At 34.1% G+C, this 20,823-nt stretch overlaps 1 long non-coding RNA gene across 1 annotated transcript in view; it reads right to left on the bottom strand.

Moving 5' to 3' along the window:
• Positions 1-331: 331 nt before the first annotated feature.
• The window catches only part of LOC142980921 (uncharacterized), a 251,338-nt gene continuing 230,846 nt past the window's right edge, over positions 332-20,823 (bottom strand). The window contains exon 3 of the long non-coding RNA XR_012959911.1: positions 332-690. This is a non-coding gene — a long non-coding RNA (uncharacterized LOC142980921). The remainder of the gene's footprint in view (positions 691-20,823) is intronic.

The following is a 20,823-nucleotide window of genomic DNA, read 5'->3' as shown; positions in this document are numbered from 1 at the left end:
GGATTGGATTGCTATTGGCAGTTCTAACTGTTCTTGTTTAATTGGATCTTGTTTAACAAGAAAAGTGTAAAGATTTTTAGCAAACTGGACATGAATAAAATCCTATCATCAATTATTCGCAGTTTCCATTGTCAATGAACATACTTTAGAGTAGTTTTCAAAGGGTTAATTTGGTTGATCCTCATATGAATAAATAAAGGCGATACAGAATGCTTTTATAGCAAAAGGGATATTCACTTTATTGTTGAAATAGTATGATTTTATTCTCCAACATTTATTTTAGATTGATTCTTAATGCTTTCAAAACATGATTATCATTTGTTAGCAGCTGAAATAGCACTCACGAAAAGGCCTTCTACACATTACACTATTCCCAAAAACAAACATTCCTATAACAAAACATTAGTAAATCACATTGATGAGGAAACTTTCACTGCAGTCAGACGCGGACAACGCCGGGGGACAAAAGATGAGTTATAGCCTCAAACACCTCTTCGATAATTTGAGCATCAATGGAGTGTTACCATTGTGATGTATGTAATAGGTTATCATTCATAGTCTTTTGTTATAAAAGATTTGTTCTAGAAGCGTGTCTTGGTCCGGTTCGATGGCTTCGGGTCGACTCTATTTATAGATGAAAGACTGTTTGATTTACTGTCTTCTGCCCACGACTGCCACGGTGAAGGGAATCTGTAAAAAAGAATTTTAACTTATTTGAGTACGATTTTATATCCAAATTCTTGATAGTAACAAATTGTAGTAGGATTTAGTTTAGTAGTTAGGATTAGTTTATGTGTAGAGAATAGAAGAGGTTGTTGTAGTCCTTAAAAAATTACAATCATCGTTTCAGTAACTGGTGTTTTTACGAACTAAAGACACTAGTACTTAACTTTTGACATTTGTTGTTTTCTGTGGTGTTATATTTGAAACAAAGAATCCTTTCTCTCTGAGTAATTTAAGGACGTTAATTTCGAAATATTAGTTTCGTGGTCGAAAATTTCTATGAGATTTCTGGAGTTTATCTGCAGCTTCTTAAATTTTTTATCTAATTTTTACTTATGCGTTTTCATACAATTCTACATTTATTTCGACAATATACATTGAGCCTTTCAAAACCAAAATCAAAACAATAGATTTAGAATGTATATCAATGTATTTACCTAGTATTTTCTAGTAGTAATCAAATAGATCGCCGCTCTAAAACCAATTTGTAGTTCACAAACACGGCTTCTAAACAATTCATTGCATCGCGCATCGCACAAAGGACCCAAATAACAACGCCTGATGGAATTTTGTCAATTAATCAACACCTTTCCACATTCATACAATTAATGCTGACCACGATTGAGAGTAATTATTCTTTTATGTATAGGGAAGTGTTTTAGGACCCGAAGTTCATCTAAAATTCATCTACATCTGTCGTGATTTTTTGTGGCTGCATTGCATGTTGCACCATTTTTAGGAAAAGTAGGAAATTCCTCGATATAATAGTCAATTATCTTTTGAATTTAGCATTTTTTTAATGGTTATTTGTTTGAAAAATCTGTTGCGCAGGGATTGAAGAGATCACTACGTTACATTCAATCAGTATAGCAAGGTTGTGGATTATTTTCTAAGCATTTTTGTTAAATTCTTGCTTTGGTTCTGACTGTATAGGTAGGTATAGTTAATAATATTTATTTAAGTCCTTATCGGCAAACTAATTCTACAAATAATATTATGACGTGTGGTAAAAACTATATATATCCAAAAAATCTAAATTCCTCACACAATAGGTACGTACAAAATATATAAAAGCAGAACATTAGCATTTATTTTTTCGAGTAAAGGTAACATAAGTTTTTATTCGTCCCTTCATTCCCACCTTCCGCGGCGTAACCGCAAACTGTATGAAATTAAAGTACATAAACATCTGTTATATGAGCCACTAAGCTTGAGGCTTTATACATACAGTCATGAGCATTTAAATGTGACTGTTCAACTGATTTTAAATCAAGATAATGAATACTTTACATTAGTGCTACACATCATATTGAAAGACAATTACAGACATACATAACTATACGCCTGTTTTACCTGAAATTCTAGGCAGAGGCTTATACACCTACGTTTTGCAATGGAGTATCCATTGCAAAACATAGGTGTATAAGCCTGCTAATACTACTGCCTACGAAAGATCATCATATCGAATTTAAGGTTTTTTCAGGTCTAATGACCGGTTTCTGAATCACATTTAGCGGTAGTTTATCTATTCAAACTGTCATTTTTATATGAGTTTAAACGCAAATGAATAGATAAACTACCGCTTAATGTACCACAGAAATTTGGGTAAGTCTGCCTTTAGTCTCGAGATAGATATAATACTACTTAGTCAAAAAGACTGAAAGTATAACAAACAAGTAAGTAATTTGAAAAAACTTCCATGCTCGTGACTGTAGCCATCACGTATGAAGGTTTCGATGCAAAACGTCGTAATACTGGGAGCTATTGACCGCTGTAATTTGACATAAATAAACCAAACATCGCTGTTGCTCATGCGAATAAAAATATTAATACAAGTTCGGGATTGTTTACCAGTGAGGGGAGCAAGATATAAAAATATATCTTCAGAAATAAGTGCTTATAGGGCTAGATCTTTGTTTGTTGTTGTTGCTGCAGATAGTCAATAACTCTCGAGATGTAGAATGTTAGATATTTTACCGTCTCACTCGCTTAAACATCACAATACATTGATTTAAATCAAACCACACACACAGTTATATTTAAGTTTTAACTTGTAACAATGCAGTATTAGGTATTTGACGCCGCCATTGTTTTCAAAAAACAAAATACAACTTATCTCTTTAGATAACATACGGTAACTGATTATTTACAATTTATCTTCTCGCATAAGGTACCTATACTGTTTTATTTTCTGAACTGAAATCTGGAACTTGGAAAAATATAGCATACAATATTTTCCCTTAAATCTACAGCACAGGCTTTCAGTGCTTACGCTCCCGTCGGTTTAATGTAATGTTTACGACAGAGCGCATAGGCCCCGGTGCTTGGCACCGCGTCGCATATGTGCCTATCATTCCAATATCAAATCGTTCTATAAAAAGATTCCTGCCCGTAAGCCGTTCAAGGGCTTGCCCACTTTACAACTGTGTAATATTGGCGAATGAATTACTGTTAGGATATTAGGGCTTTACTTTGCTGTGTTAAACTTATGTACGTTTCGAACCTGCCTCGTGACAAAGTGACTTGCATGTAGATCGTAAGGGTACAACGTACTATTATTAAAATTAAGCGAGAGGATTATATCTACAGCTGTTATTATCTACAGCTTTTTTTTGATTTTATTTTATCGTATGGTTAGTGGCGAAAGGCCTTTGACATGTCTTAAAGACTATAATCTTAATTGACAAAAACCATCTTTGAACGTGCCCTCCGCCCCACGGAGACGTTAAGTTCATATACTTTGCGGTTACCCATTGTCAACCAAGAATTGCTTAACCAACAGATCGATAACCGACCGGCGAGCGCAACTGGTTATGAAAATAAAAAATCGAATCAAAATCAAATCTGGTCATATTAGTATTTGTATTTAAAGTTCAGAACTATAGTTATAATGTCATGATAATGTCTTTGTTTACCTACTTTATGCGTTGAATAAATTTCTCTTTAAACCCTTCGAGGGAAGCCAATAATAATTATTATAAAAAACGTTTAATTATTCGTATAAAGGTCCAGCAAGTTTTCAACTACTTTACGTTATGTAAGCACCGAATGAATGAGTGTGTGGGTCGACTTATATGTTAGCTTTTTGTTGTAGGGGTTGAAATTGAGGTGAATTCAAGGGGAGTGGGGTAATTATGTTTGCGTTTGTCATATTTATAGTTGCGAAGTTTTGAGAGCGTGTTATGACTAGTGTGGGGTGTAGACCTATTTGTATGGCCGGTACGATTAGCTAACCAGTCTACTCCGGGTTAAATACTTGCTGATATTTATGCGGCTGCGTTGTTGTGCAAAATTTACTACCATTTCAGTCGCTTAGAGAATCTTAGAAAAAAAGTATATTTTGTTTGATTTCTTTCTATATTCATATAACTTCAGGCTATTTTAATTAAAATCGGTTCTGCAATTTAACTGTGAAAGCGTAGCAGATAGATCGGTTTTTGCGTTTATAAAATTGTTCATGGGTATGAAAGGTCAATTGTTCCTGATATATCCCGTTATTAATCTTGTCGTAAACATGAAATATGATTATGGCGTCAGTACATAATAATAAAACCAAACTCTTAGTTGTTCCATAAAATTTTCATATGACCATTCAGACCCAATGCTACAAATAAAATCAGTCCAATATATACATGCATGATCAAATACAAAAAATCTCGCCACCGTTATATCTACGGTACCCGTACAGTGACCTAAATAAAGCCCTGATGTATGACAACGTTCAAAATATATACGATAGTAGGAAACTTTTGGTACAACTACAAAATACTTAAAGTAGTTCGAACCACCGATATTTCTCCTTCATTTGAACTTGACAACTTGGTGACCCATTTGTTACAAGCCATAACAAAGTTATGATTGAAAAGGAAAACTATATTTTCTGTCTCGATCTTTGGTAGATATAAATAAAATTTATATGTCTGTCTGTGATTTCAAAACAAGTTGATTTCCACAAATGCTGAATTTTTTTTCCACCATTTTTATAACACCTCAAAATTTCTTTCAGTCTTATTTCTTTTAGTCATTTTTTAAAACAGCTCCTTCAATATTAATAGAACTATAACTGAAAGACAGAAACATTGCAGAGTTACTTAATTTATAGCTGCACATTATTTATTTATTCAAGTTTTCTACAAATATATCGCACAAGGCATACTTTATTTAAAGATCATTTACGTCAAAATTAAAATCTCTTAAAGATCACAATACGGGATGGAATCGCCGTATCCTCGAGTGAGACTATAGGACATAGATAGTTGCTGAACAGAATAGTCGGTGTTTGTAAGTTTTTTGGCTCATTATATACACATTCGCTTTCAAAAACTTGAATAGTATTATGACGGTCATACATGTAAGAAACGATCTTTGTAAGTATGCTTACAATGTATGGAAGGTCACTTCTTTACTTGAATACAACTTTAGCTTCATCTTGCGATGCTGTCCAATGTATTTATAATATTTTTTCAGCAATGTATCTAAATTGTGTTAATAACAAAAATGGGAAAGTTTAGCAGTTTTCGAATTAACTCTTTACACATACGTAATAATAATATACAGAAATTAGTAGTTTCTAATAGAGAGTCCTCTATTCAAAACCTGGCTAGAGCAAGGACAGGGACTTAAAATGTTTACTAGATTCAAGAAAATACAGTTTTTGCTTATGTCTGTGCCCGTCACAAGTAATATTGAGAAATTATACAAATCAGGCTTTCCGACATTATTGAGAACAAAGGTGACCTCGACTCTATGGTAGAATAGTTTCTGTATAATTAGTTACGGTTCATGTTGTTTTATACTGTTGCTTACATCCAACGATAAATAGATTTATAATGATAATTCTTTATTTTGGGTCTTAGTCCATTTTTTTAACGTGGTTTTATTTTTTGTTTTGTTTGGTTTATCAAGTTTCAGTTGTCTGTTGCAAACTTTCATTTAGTGGAAATTGTGTCTGAAATCATAAAGACGCTATTTCGAGTGATTATAAAACTAGCTTCTACCCGCGACTTTGTCCAGTGGAAAGATTTCCCGTTTTATAAACTACTTGTGTGCCAGGTATATAAAACCAATCAGTAGTCTTTGCGTGAAAAAGTAACAAACGTGTCGACAAACGTTCGTATTTATTATATTTCTAGGATGCGTTCAATACCGATTTGCAATCAGTTAGGCTATTGCCAAATTAAATCAAATATAACTAATTTAAACGCGTAAGATGGACCAAATTTTCCATAGTAAAAGTACATTAAGATATTCTTATTTGGGCTGAATACTTGTACTGTCCATTAGACTGAGTCCAGCGAGGCGAGTCGGTTCATTCGGATGAACGTGTCCGTGTTAATTACCAACATTTAGACGATAATTACTGTAATTGGGTGAATAGCGTGATGGACGGCACAAAGAATACAAGAGATTTTATTTTGTCGTGTTTTTTCTAATTTTGGAAAGAAAAAGAAACTGTTAAGATTCCATTTGAACTGTTGAACCCAGTAGACACTGTCTTGGCTTTAAGTGTATAGAAAAGCTTATTAAAAAATATACTTTTTTAAGATACACTGAAAGTTTTAAATTAATACAGTGAAAATAAAAACTCTTGAAAAAATCGATGTGTTTATTAAACCAAGTCTTCAACAAGACATGTGTAGTGTATCTGTTACTAATAATTTACACTATATCTTGTACGCCGTATATTATATTATACAACCATGTACAGTAGTACAGGCTTCTTAATAATAAACGCCGTATAAGCTCTGATTAGTTATACAGTGCTTTGTTTTTTTCTACTTATATATGTAAATACAGTTTATAAAATTGACTCAAATTGACAAAATACGGCATTACTAATCAGAGCTTACACGACGTTTACTAACTTAAAGCATAACGTGTAATAACTATACATATGTACCCATTAATGTCCCACTGTTGGGCAAGGGTCTCCTCCCGTAATGAGGTAGGGGTTAGGCCTTGAGTCCACCACGCTGGCCAAGTGCGGGTTGGGGATACAACTTACACGAATACTACTATAAAAGTACTACACACCCGGACTCACAAAACCCATCTTTAAATCCAATCCAAATCTTAAAAAGTACAATCAAAGAATAATCCAATTACACTATATTTAACATCGATCAAGATTCAACCCTTTAACCTTCCACCTCTGAATGTTAACCCTCTCACTGCTATACTAATTCAGTTAATTGAATTATTTTTCAATGTCGCGTAAAGTTTGGCTCAAGGCTAGTCTGTCCTAGAACTACGGTCATTGTGATAATTAGAAGTATGGCAAATGGTTATTGATGAATTGCCATAGAGATGTTATAACATGGTTACCTTTTAGTAATATATAGCGGTATTGATATGGACATGCACTATACTGAAAGATTTCACGGTTTTTAATAAGCGTCTCATAATCGTGTCATAAATATACAACAGAATTTGAAACGAGGATGGCATAAAATACTTGTATTGTATTTTTTACTACATAGATATATTGCTTAGAGATATAATAGAGACAATAGAAAACACATTTCCTTTCAATGAAACTAATTTATTATTTTAAACTCATGCGCATAACGTAACTTAATAATTATTTTCGTTAATTAAATAAAAAGCAACAACATAACTATCAAAACGTCATCAAAATACATCCCAACGTAACGAATTCAAAGAGGCACAATTTAAATGAAAATTAAGCGCGCCAGCGGCAAAAAGCAATCCACATACGCATTTCATTCCCAACTCGCCATCGGGAAAATTCAAGAAAAAACCCCACATCCGAGGTTACAAAAGCAGAAGAATCATTGTTCATTTGCTTTTATTTTTCTATCGGGCACATACTTTCAACTGCAACCCATCTATAGGAGAAAAACTTTTACCCTCACAAACGAAAACCAACCTTATTTTTACGCCATAGAGTTTATAATCGACTGTTTTGTTTATAAGCGATGTTAACAAAAGAACGTGCAGTGGCATTGAACAATGCGGTTGACGCGCAAACGCGCGACATGGCGGCACAATACCGCGTGACGTCACGATATCGACGGCCCGTCCCCTATGCGCTGATACGTCACGGATTTAACAATGTAAGACTATAATCTAGACAAGGCTAGTGAAGCATATAGTATAATTATAACCTTGTTAATCGAGAAAATATTCTAATCGTAAGCAAAATATTCTATGGTAATGTTCGCGTTTGTTTTCTGTCACTATAACATAGACGGTTTCAGTTCGTTCGTTTGCACGTTCGTACGAGTTCGTGGGCTATTTTTATTTTCGTAGAAGTACAAACAGCTTATATTTTAATTCAGCGTTTGCTGTGTAAAAATCAATTGTAATAAATTTACAAAAAACAATAGTTTTATAAAGTTATTTTCGTAAAGCGAAACGATAAAAAAAATTACACTAAAAAAAGTTTCAACAAATTACTCTTTTACACTAAACTGGTTAACATTAGTTTACTCGTAAGTCACAAGAATAAACTAAAAAAATCAACTCAAAAAGAAAACTCGATCCCAATTTGTGGATCCCCAAACACAGCCAAAGAGACGTAGTTAGTGAAAAACTTTACGTAAAGGAACTTCGAAATATCGGATTTAAACTTTCACTATTTAGCGAGAATTTGTAGGCGAAATTAAAATTTTGGAAGGTATCATTTTACTCTCGATCGTGAAAATTTGGATGTTTGGTGTGTAATGTCAGACGGTTGATAATGAACTCGTTTGTAGGGTTTATCTAATGAGAAGGGTTCTGACTAAGGCCTGATAAGATAGTTTTCACTGCCTGTTATATTAATCTGGTGAAAGTTGAATGAACTTTATATTTTGTTCATGTAAAGTTAGACGAAAATGTAAAGGTTTTTTTCTTCTATCGAGGAATTAAGTAACAAAATCTTCTCCAACTATTCTTTATAGTTTGGTGCGTTTATAGTAAACTATTTTAAAAATTATATTATCTATGTTTTAATCGAGGTCTAGTGTTACACACCTCCACGGAGATCTAGTCCTTTTTTTCAATATTTCGCATAGTATTAACAATATTATTGAATAGGCTTTACATCTTCCATGTTTCTGACAAACACACGAATACATATTGGCTGTCTTAAGTTATATTTAGTACAGTATCCTATTTCATACTCAAAATATACTATAGTCTAACAACTTGATAGATAGCCTATGTAATTGAGACTCACGGCTAACGTAAGTACGCAAAATTCAGGATTTAGAATCTCAGCGACCCGCAAACTTATAAATACAGCTGACAGTGACATGCTTGATATTTTTACCTTTATCTGTCCCACTGCAAGACAAGGTTCTCCTCTCGTTGCTTGAGTTAGCTGCTATATATCGAAACAACCAGAATAACTAATCTATCTATACTAATATTATAAAGCTGGAGAGTTTGTTTGATTGTTTGTTTGTTTGTTTGTTTGAACGCGCTAATCTCAGGAACTACTGGTCCGATTTGAATAATTCTTTCAGTCTTAGATAGTCCATTTATCGAGGAAGGCTATAGGCTATATAACATCACGCTACGGTCAATAGGAGCGGAGTAGCCACGAAAAGTGTTACAAAAACGGGGAAAATGTTGACTCATTCTCTTAGGTGACGCAAGCGAAGTTGCGCGGGTCAGCTAGTTGTTATATAAATAATTCGTACACTTCAAAGCTCTCCACCAAGTTGTCAGACTATAAGATGCATTTTAAAGCTGGTTTCAGCAACCTCTATCGTTGAGCGAGAAGGCTTATCCCAAATGCCTTACTTTATACCAGGAAGAATTTACCGCTAGAACGAACGCAAGATAAATTGCATAACTTTTGTATGAAGTTTTAAATACTTTTGTAGAGAAGTTACGTTTAGTTATAATTAACCTGTTAATAGGTTAATTATAACTAAACTTCAATAGCGTTTATTATCGTTAATAGCTACAAAAACAAATAATTATTGTTAAAAATATGACAACTCTATAGGACTACATTATTTTTTTACTGAACGACTACTAAACCGCGTTCAATTCAGTTATTCATAATTCAGAATATTGATAGAAATCTACAAAATTAAAAACAATAACGGCAACGAATCGAAATTAGTTAGTAGAAATACAAAACTCAGACCCAAAGTTCATAATTTTTCATTTAAGGTCTCAAGTGGCAGATTTGTTTATTTACATGGACATTCTTAAACATTTTGCAGCAGAATGTTATAAAAATACACAAAACAAATACTCATGTACAAAATTAGAAAAATCATGATTTCTTCCTCATTTGTACTCAAATAAATAAATTGGTACTCGTAACTGCTTTTGATGTCCAATGTGATGAATTATTCAATAAGTCACAATTTCACAAATATTGTTAAGTAATTCACCTTGTTTATAAGTAGCTAATACTTTTTGATGTTTTGGTTATGTTTGTAATTTAATGTATTTTTGTAAGTGTAACTGAAATGACCTGCTGGAAGTTTATTTTAAAAGACTAAGTGCTGTATTGTTAAATATTATTATAACCTTTGCCTGGGTATTTTTTTAGAATAAATTATAGTTGAAGCACGTATATTTCAAAATTACCGGGATCATGTCTCTGCCCTTTCCTTTTATATTAAGATTATCCCTGCCCAGATTGACCACTAACCATGAAATAAAGTAAAACGCTGCTCAAATTTTAACAGCTTCAGTACAATTTTTTTCAGTTGTTTTTCAATTTGACTGGATAATAAGAATTATAAGGATTATACGAGCATTATGAAGATATCCACCATTTATTAGCATGACTAGTTATTGAACTGTATCATTTTCGTACTATTGTCTACAACTCAGATCACATTTCAACCCGCCTCTTAATCCGAAAGCGTTCAATGCATTTCCTTCACGTAGCTATTGGGAGCAAGTGGTAGAACTAATTTTCCGCTCCACGACGACGCCGGCGACTGCCTATTATTAAGAAATTATAGATTAGATTCCCTATCTTAGCCCTGTTCGTGGGTGAAATGGGAAAAGTTCTCGCTAATCAAAACGTGCCATCTTTGATAACGATTTAAAGAATGCTGCCTAAAGTTTGCGAAGTGATTGTAGTTTTTTTCTGGAGGAATAAGACAGTGATCGTGTTGTGGTGGAGTTCAAAGAAGTTTAAATTAGTTAAACTATTCGCTCTATAGAGTAAAGCTTTCGTTAAAAGTGTATTTTAAAATGTTGTAGTTCCTCTCTCTTCAATTCTATGAATCCCATATATTAGTGGGATCAGCCTTACTAACCTTTCTCCTCCACTTCGCTCTGTCCTGGACATCGTCTTAGGAAACCTCATACTCACTCATATCTTTTTGCACTACAGTTAACGAAAAATAAATGTACATTTTCAAAACGAAGTTTAGTTGTTTTTAGATTTTTATAAACATTTTCTAATATTTTTTTCATTTATTCATATGCTAAGGATTATTTGTCCACATTCAATAGTGATAGAAAATGATACAGTTGCACAAATATAAGCGCCTAGTAATTATACAATAGCAATACACACAACGGCACAATTAGGCGCACGGGACGGCCAGGCGTTCTGATACATAATGCGATCTAAATAGTGTTGGGTTACCGGTATAATGCTCGGTAATTGAATCTATAAAGGCATTTACGGGAATGCATATTGTTGATACAATTATCTACTTGTAAAGAGATACTCTTGCGTGGACTAGTTTTAATTGCGAAGACTCGACAGAATATGTACACATATTGGTTTGTTATGAGTAATTTCTCAAACTAAATTCAAAATGTTTTTGAATTTGTAATAGTGGACTCATTATTCTTGCTAGGAACAGTTAAATATTTTAATGTTTGTGCATATAGATACATATGTATGTATATAGCAGATATCGCTTCTTTCTTTTAAGTGTCAACATTATCATTTTTACAATTCGTAGTAATATTACGACTGATATACTCGAAAATATAGATCCTCGGCCTCTGAAATGTCCTTCTTTCTTTCTATATATTGGCCTCAGATACCTCGTAATCGGCACTCGCATGCACTTTGACTTAAACTTTAGAAGACCATGCCTAGATCATATTCTTTCAGAAATATACTATCTCGTCTTACTAATCCTTTACGAACTCTACTTTACTCCTTTAAAGAATCCAAGTCACACCAAGTCAACCGTCAATTCAAAACCCAAACTTCCAAACTAAATCGCAAACATTGATCGGAATCTTTCAGCGATTGTATTTGTTTCCTTGTATCAATTTGTAAAGGTCAACAGTGGTCCTCCCGGGAGGGCTCGTAACGTGAGAGTCGCGAGATACAATGGTGTCTCTTTAGGGAACGAGGGACGTGTTATGGCTTGATTTATCGATACACCATGCTTTTAGTCGGAAGTAAGGAGAGATTTTTTGGAGACCCGTGATGGAAGGACGTTGGCGAAAATTTTCTTAAAGTGCCTCTTATATAGATAGTCTTCCTGATTCCGCATGAACTTTGAAAGACAACTCCAACACAAAAAATATTTTGTGTTCTACGGACCTGACAAGGATAAAAAAATGGAAACAAAACAATTAATGCCCGACAATCTATTTGTCGTTTACTAAAACAATTTATTGCATAGGAACCAATCCTACAGCTCCCCAGCGCAGAAATCACGATTAGGATTTCAAACTCAACAAGAACAAAACGTAGGCATAAACATAGGTAAAGTTGCACACACTTTATGTAACAGCAGAATACGATTTCTATTAATATTTTGAGCAGGGCTCGGCTAGCAATAAACTGTATCTAATGTCCTTTTCTGTCCTAGAAAAGGACATTAGGACATCGCTAAACATAAGAATCGATTAAGATATAAAAGCGTAACAAACAGATAAATATATTTTATCTTTATGATATTAGTAAGGATACCAGTCAGTATATAACTGCATCTATACTAGTCGCGCAGTACGGAGGTGTATGCTGTTGGACATCAAAAGTTTGCTTAAAAAATCACAATAATGTTCAATAAAATACGGGAATTAACGCGAACACGCATTTTACCTGCTTATATTATACACTAGCTGACCCATGAGAGAGAATGGGTCAAAATGTTCCCCGTTTTTGTAACATTTTTTACTGCTGCTCTGCTCCTATTGGTCGTAGCGTGATGATATATAGCCTATAGCCTTTCTCGATAAATGGGCTATCTAACACTGAAATAATTTTTCAAATCGGACCAGTAGTTCCTGAGATTAGCGCGTTCAAACAAACAAACAAACAAACTCTTCAGCTTTATACTATAAGTATAGAGTAAACATGCAACGCGAGATTTTAAAAGTTGCGAAATCACAATAAATACAGTACCTATAGCAAAACTTAGTTTACAAAATACCGGCCATACATTTACCGTACATGCACAATAGACCGCCATAGAGTTGTGAGCTCTCCGATGTGGGTATTAATGTTGGAAGCGTAGTACTTGCTAAGTGCCTGCGATTACCGGCGAACAAATAAAGTGCCTGTTTTGTTAAGTCAACTCACTTGTTTGCTATAGGGCTATGTGAAAGGTTTTGAATTGTGTGCTATTTTTAACATTAGTTAATGCACCTATAGGTTTTTTTTGGATATAATTGATTTGTCTCAATGTACCTCATTTAATAAATATACCTACGTAATTTAAATACCTAATTCTTACGGTTCTGCAAAAGCTTGAAAAAGTTGTACAGTGGTGAAAGCTTATGTGCTAAGGATACTTAAGACGATAATAGATGTAGAATTTGTTATTATTGCTTAAGTTCTTTTGGTTCGCAGTAGAATTACTAATGACTGGTAGATGTTATTGAACTTAAAAATGCGTTAGCTGTCAACTTTGCGGCTACAAAAATCAAATAATAATTGGCAACTTGTTTTTTGACCACAGAGCAGATAAAAAGTCTCTCCAACGTTTAACTTTTCTGGGCTAAATTTGCCAGATTTTCAATCAATTATTTTACAAACTGATACATAATACATACAAAACAGTAGTTATCCTTCTATAACAGCACACTGTTAGCTTGGTAATCCACAATCATATTGTCTTATGACTATCAAGGAACGATCGCCGCAGATTGGATGCTCGCCCGATAACTAACGTTGTATACCCCTACATATATCCAGCGCATATTGACTGTATATCAAGTGCAATGTACTGCGCTATACGTCTTGTATTATAAATGGGTTGCTGCGAATAATCTAACCAGGTGTTACGATATTGTTGTATTATATAGGCTTGAGATGTCTGGGTTTTGGATGAAGGAGTTTTAAAACTTTTGTGTTGCACGTTTATTTTCGAACTAGCTGACCCGCGCAACTTCGTTTGCGTCACATAAGCGAGAATTGGACAAAAATTTTCCCGTTTTTGTAACATTTTTCAAAGTCAAGTCAAAGTCAAAGTCAAACATTCTTTATTTCATAAACTTTAACAAGTATTTGAAATCGTCAAAATATTTTTTATCTACCACCGTTTCGGAAAAGCTTTCACTGGTACTTTACTCCTATTGGCTGCAGCGTGATGATATATAGCCTATAGCCTTCCTCGATAAATGGACTATCTAACACTGAAAGAATTTTTCAAATCCGAGCAGTGGTTCCTGAGATTAGCGCGTTCAAACAAACAAACTCTTCAGCTTTGTAATATTAGTATAGGTAGATAAAATACCGTATTCAAAAGTTGGATTAATTAAGCGGCGTACGTTAAGTCAGTGTGTAACTCAATTCTACCACTATCGACTACCGACAACCGGCTAGCTATCGAGAAATTTTGCCTGATCATTATATCTAAAGGGCTCCGGAGGAACTATTTTGGCAGTAGATTTAAAATGCCAAACTCTCGATACACGAAAGTACCGACTGTAGAAGTTTGCGCTACAGTAGGCTTTATTTGACACGTTATTCAAGGTGCATGTATGAAGCAGTTGCTTTGAGGGGTAGTTGCCAGTTGAGATGATCGCCTGATGAAATACTTCTATCAGAGCATTGACTGCCTCCGTGGCGCAGTGGTTTAGGTCGCCACGTCGATACCACTGCAACGGGAGGTCGTGGGTTCGATTCCTACAAGGAGCAATTATTTGTGCGATCCACAAATAATTGTTTCGGGTCTGGTTGTGCTTTGTGTCCGTCGTTTGTATGTTTGTAAAAGTCCCAACGACACAAGAGCAATTCTTAGTGCGGGAGTTGTCAAAAAAAGAGCAATAACATTTGGTGTAATGTTAGGCATTTATATAATGCATTAATTAATCGTTACCCAAAACATACTGTCTGAAAACGTTCTGTTTGAGACGATCCTTTAAGCAAAATCAAGTGACACAAAAAAAATATAACACACTGTACGCAAAAGTGTCTTCTAGCGGTAGCTGTGGCAAGCTATGTGGCAATTTTGGCACTTATTGTCAAGTTTTATAACAATATTGCAAATCCTATTTTCAACTATTTTTAGTCGTCGAACAAGTATTTGCCCCAATTAGCACCACACATCAAATCCATTGAGTAGAATAACACGTGCCAACATTAATTATTGCTCAACTATCTCTTCCGACTCGTGTAATAGGCACACGAGGCTGTAATACACGGGTTTTCTCTAAATATGAACATTATTAGCTTAGTGATTTTATTTTATAATATCACCTTTTGTAGTCAAAGGTGTGGGTAGTTTTGAAACGCACCTTTCAATGTTCCATGTAGGCGGTGTTCTTATTGTCATATACAGGGCATGTTACTACTTCAGGATGCTGGTGAGAATCTCTTTTATAATTAAAGTAATTTAAAAAAGGCTATTATTACCCATTGCAGTCGTTTACACTTTCGACCAGACCACACACACTGATTTTGTATAAAAGAAACTGAAAAAAAAGACATTATTAGATAATAATTACCTACGACACACTCAGTTTAAATATTTAATAATTATTTTATGTCATGTAACTAAGCTCTGGCCCAGAGCCTCTGGATTACTACAAAGAACATTGCAATGTAAATTGGAAAGTTTCATAGCTCAGAAGTCTCATATACACACCACCCAAACAGTATCCTAACTTTTAATCACATTCTTCCTGCCTAAAATGTTTTTATCAGTATTTTTAAATTTAATCTTAGGTAATATAATAACAGAGTTATGTCATAAAGCATTAAGTTAGTGTTGATGAGAACACACGGCGGAGGGCCGTAGGTGTCGATTGCCTCAGGCGGAGAGAGGTGCATCAATATTCACGCACGGACGCGGAATAGCATTGCAGGTGCTATATTTTACTGCGTAAATGGGAACGGGCTATGAAACCTGCGTTTGGTGAGAGGATGCATAAAATTGGTACAATTGTGAAATAGTTATAAGTATGAAAAATAGGACATTCATAACTTTTAAGCTTTTGCGTTGCATGCTTATTAAAAAAAACTAGAGGCCGCCCGCTACTACAGCCGCGTTGATTTACGATTGATCGCTTTACCAACGTTTTGATTGATGCTCCACTCATATTAGTCACAGCGTTCCTCAATGAAAGTTATAACACAACTATATTTAGATTAAAATATTTTTGTATTTTGCTATTGGTCTTTATTAAATTTAAATTAACTAGATTGTTCTCAATCATAGTCTGGAGTCTGGTAACGTTCCCTATATATCCTCGTATACGAGAACATAGGATAAACACAAGATTGGCCTGATACTCGTAGTATTAATAATTGGTACTAAAATTGCAGCAGACTTGTTAAGAGACAAACTCAGTGGAATACATGTGGGTGGCGGCCTTTAGACCTTCTTACAAAATAAATTATAAATATTACTCGAGACGTAACACTCGTCAGCTTGACCTTTAAGAAAATATAATATTTTCTGTTAAATTAGCAACAATGTACTACATATTTTAGTATTTCAGCATTATTTCGATAAGTACGCCTTATACACAATAGAAGTTGAATTTTAAGAATTATTCGAGTTAATGTCAATGACCTTTGTCTTATGGAATTTGATATAGGCTAGACTTTTATACTTGTATGTATCTATATTAATTCTTAAAGCCTGTCTGTTTAATTTACTGTTAACGTAATTTATAATGAAGATGTTAGTAAGCATAGGCTACAATTGTTACCAAAAATTCTACATAAACGATGTCGCGGGCAAAAGCTAATTTAAAATACAATTGACTGCGGCAAATAATTTTATATTTCACGCAACCGAAAGTTGCACACCACTTCAATAGCGTATTATTGAAAAAAATAGTTTATTACCAAAATATTTCGTTCTTTTTTTGTACTAAATAATCAACAAAGGTACATAAAGATAGCGATGAACAACATACATCATTTTCAGATCGGATATTGTGGCACGCTTGACAAAACCTTATGAATTATAGCTGGTACATCAAAACTTATTATATTGAATTTGGCAAGCTTATCGCTAGAAAAGGCTCTTTGTACATGACAGTGTAATGTAAGGATCAAACTTTTAGAATATTATTTCATCACCATTCACAAAGTGGAGTACTAAAACCTGTGCGTGCATTAAAATGACAGTTATTCGAGAGTTACTGAGTTCCATTCCTGGGTCAAGAGAAGTGTTTTTAATTTATTGGAAGTATTTCATAGTTAATTTAAATAGGTTAACGTTTGATGTACATTTTGTTCATAACTAGAAATGTCGCGCGAACTCTTTTTGGAAAAGTAGCTGATGTCCTAAAGTCCTAATCAAAGTTGGTTAGTTGTCTGTATGACAAAGACCCACATTTATTTAACATATTTTGCGTGATTTAGAAACAAAAGTTAAATCATAAAAACGTACACATTTATTATACAAAAGTTTTTTCCACTATTTGCATGTTTAAAAATCTATTGAACACTGTGCAAAAATATCAAATACCAATCAATAATCAATCCCAATTCAATACGAAATCTTTACAAATCTAGTAGATACAGTGTGTAAAGACCTCGAAGACATTGTTTGTATAACGGTTGAGATATAAATTACCTCTCGTATTATGAATATGGAGATTGCGCTATGATTTCCATTTAGACAGATAATCTGAGACAAACGCACCTACTTTATAGACGTCACATATTTTAGTGTTTCGTGTACTCTGCTTGAGATGCGATCCTGATAAATGTTTGAATCAGATGGATAGGAGATAATATTCCCAGTACGATTAATATATTTATTGATTCGATATATTTGGGATATCTTCTAAGATTTTTCGGACACAAATGATTTTTGATTCATTGAGTTTAATGCATATGTATCATCTAACTTTGATAATGACGAACTTCTTTACAAACTGGCAACATGGGGTCGAATTTCCGGAAATACTCTCTAAGTAATATTTACACTATAAAAAGAAGCGTGGTGCAAAATTTCAAGTTCTTAATTCCAGTAGTTCATTAATTCAGTCATCAAATCAGTTTCGACTTTTTATAGCTAGTATTCGGGACTAGCATTATTGGTATGTTAAAGGCTACACAACATTTAGGTTATCGTCATCACGTTTACGGATTCTATCGAGAAATTCTAAAGCCGGGATCCGAATCCTTCTGCGAAAAATTCACAAACTTACTATACAATATAGGCAGTTAAATATACATAATATTATTTTCTACAAAAAAGTCCTCCGCTGTCTCTATGGCCCCAACATCCGGCTGGCACTGGCATATATGACGTATTTTACATTTAAATTTTATAGTTGGTTATTCACCCTCCGGTATTGTTTACAGGCTATTCCACTTTCCTTTTTACCGTTTGGTTTATAGCGAGATCACCCTTATATCACAGTGATGGATAAACCGTGGTTTAGATATATATTGATGGAGTTATAGCTTCAATTTTATAGCTTTAAAGGCCCACTTTTGAAAAGGTAGTTTTTTGAGTACTTTTTCAGTTACAGTCTTCCGATTCTGCCAGATTAGTTGAGGCTATAAAAGGTTTTTTTAGTATTGTTGTGATAGCTCTAGCCTTTTGGGTATACAGTTTCAATGATTGATTCTATATAGCTAGTATTTTTATTCAAAATATCTAGAAAGCCTAAAAAACTATTTTTCTATCGAAATAGTGGAATATTTTTTTTATACGACGTCATGAAACCAAAGGGAATTTTTCAAACTTCAGGTGCTAATGGTAACTAACTACAGGCTACAACGCAATCACGTATTACCCGACCCAGATATCGAACTCAACACCTCATTAACAAGTAGGTATAACCTTTAACAGTCGCAAATATACTTAATATAGCAACATAAAACAGTAAAGTCACGTAGATTGTAATGTAATTTAGTTTACGTTAGCTCGGGACTGCACAACTTATATATTCGGTTGCCTTACCGACTCGTGTGTTCCGAAACAATCTAGTGCTTGCAAATGGCGCAATGTTTGTCGCAGTAAATATGTGCACACTGCCAGATTTAGGTGCCTTGCTTCAGATGGAGGGAAGAAAAACTACTTGAAAGTATGTGAGGATTCGACAACGATTATTTGCGGTTGTCACCTAGAGTTTATCGAAAAGGAACTTTTATGGGTAGTTTGTTTTGCATTAGAATTTTAGTTAACCTGTCTATGTATGTGTTAGCTTCTTTCAACGATAAGTGTGCGTCGGAAAACAAAACGGGGTAAAATGTCTATCAAGCTTCATCAAAACTAATTTATGTTTGACTGCTTTTGTGTAAATGATATACATTCAACAATTTATTGTAATAAACTTTTACATTTACGATATTAAAGACGTATCTTTAATGCCGCCAATATCATGTCTCTAAAAGTTGAGAAAGAGATGTATGTTAAGCAGTTTTTTTATTATCAAAATACAAGTTGTACCTACTTAGTTTGGAATCAGTTGATCATGTATGAGAGTGCAAAGATAAAAATAAACGAAAACCGTTTCTTACAAAACGTGTTCACAATAAAATCATAGAATTCTTCACACTTATATAAACGATGTTCACAATGGACATTATATTCCTAGTACATAACAAATTTACGAAGCACTCAGCCGTAATAGAATCTCTTCGAATTAATTAAGTGCGCATTATTATCGAGGATGAAATATAATTATTGTTTTATGTATTGCAATCTCATTCAACTTAATTATTTTTAGTGTAAGGGTCAGGTGTTAGTGCGAGCGGGGAGCGGGTTGAGCAATTAGGGGCCATTAGGCATCCTCTGTTTTATTACAATGTTACGGTATATTCTTAGTAAGTAGTAATAATGCAGATGGCGGCTAGTCAGTTTATTTTTAATAAGAATATTTGGATTCTTGAGATCAGTTATTATGGCTTCGATGCCAAAATAATCAAATATAGAATTATCGAATGTTTCGTTGTAGCTATTGATTTTTGCACGTTTAGAATAGATTTGTTTTGCACAATGTTTTTTAAGAGAAATAACATCGACATTCTTTATTCATAATGCCTTTTAGTAACCTTCTGCCTGTATGAGTAGTCAAGCATAAAATGAAATCTATACTCACATATTCTTGTAGAATGAGCATGCAAAAAGGAAAAAAAAATCGTTCCAATCTTATAGATTACAATCCCGTACAAAATCCTCTATATTCACAAGAAAACCACTATCCCTATACAAACTTCAAACACGAATTTAAAATCTACTCGGCAGTATTAAATGTATAATTCAGTAGCCGGTATCCGCTCGTCGCTGTCAGTGGGACCTCGGCTGTAACGAGGAGCAAGGCGCCATTACCGAGCGCCGGCGTATTGTTTCAACGGCGTACTGGCGTATTATACATTACGTAGTATAGCTACGCGGCGTACTTAGCGTTCGTATTCCGAAACTCCGGTTATGAGCAGTCCGGGAGCAGGTGATGTATTGTTTTTCATTTTTTTACGTTGACTTGATGGTGTTTTGCGAAAGTTATTTAGGATTTTTGTTTACTTTGAGTTTATACTTTGTTGGGAAGAGAGTGGTTTCAAAGTCAAAGCCTTTTAACATTACGAAGCACATAACTACATAGGTTTTCTTGAGAATCGATAACTAAGGATAGTTTTCATTGTATAAGTTGTTTCAATTTGGTATTCAGTTGCATCCGGTGTTATTGAAAGCCGACTTCAACATAGTTGGAAGAAATGCTAAGCTGATAATGTATTTCACGTTTAAGAATAAATTATTATTAGGTTATTAGTAATCCAATAACCTAATC

This window comes from Anticarsia gemmatalis, chromosome 19 (assembly GCF_050436995.1).
Source record: "Anticarsia gemmatalis isolate Benzon Research Colony breed Stoneville strain chromosome 19, ilAntGemm2 primary, whole genome shotgun sequence".
NCBI classification, from domain to species: domain Eukaryota; kingdom Metazoa; phylum Arthropoda; class Insecta; order Lepidoptera; family Erebidae; genus Anticarsia; species Anticarsia gemmatalis.
Note: the sequence above shows the minus strand (reverse complement) of the source record. Positions and strands in the feature narration are given on the sequence as shown.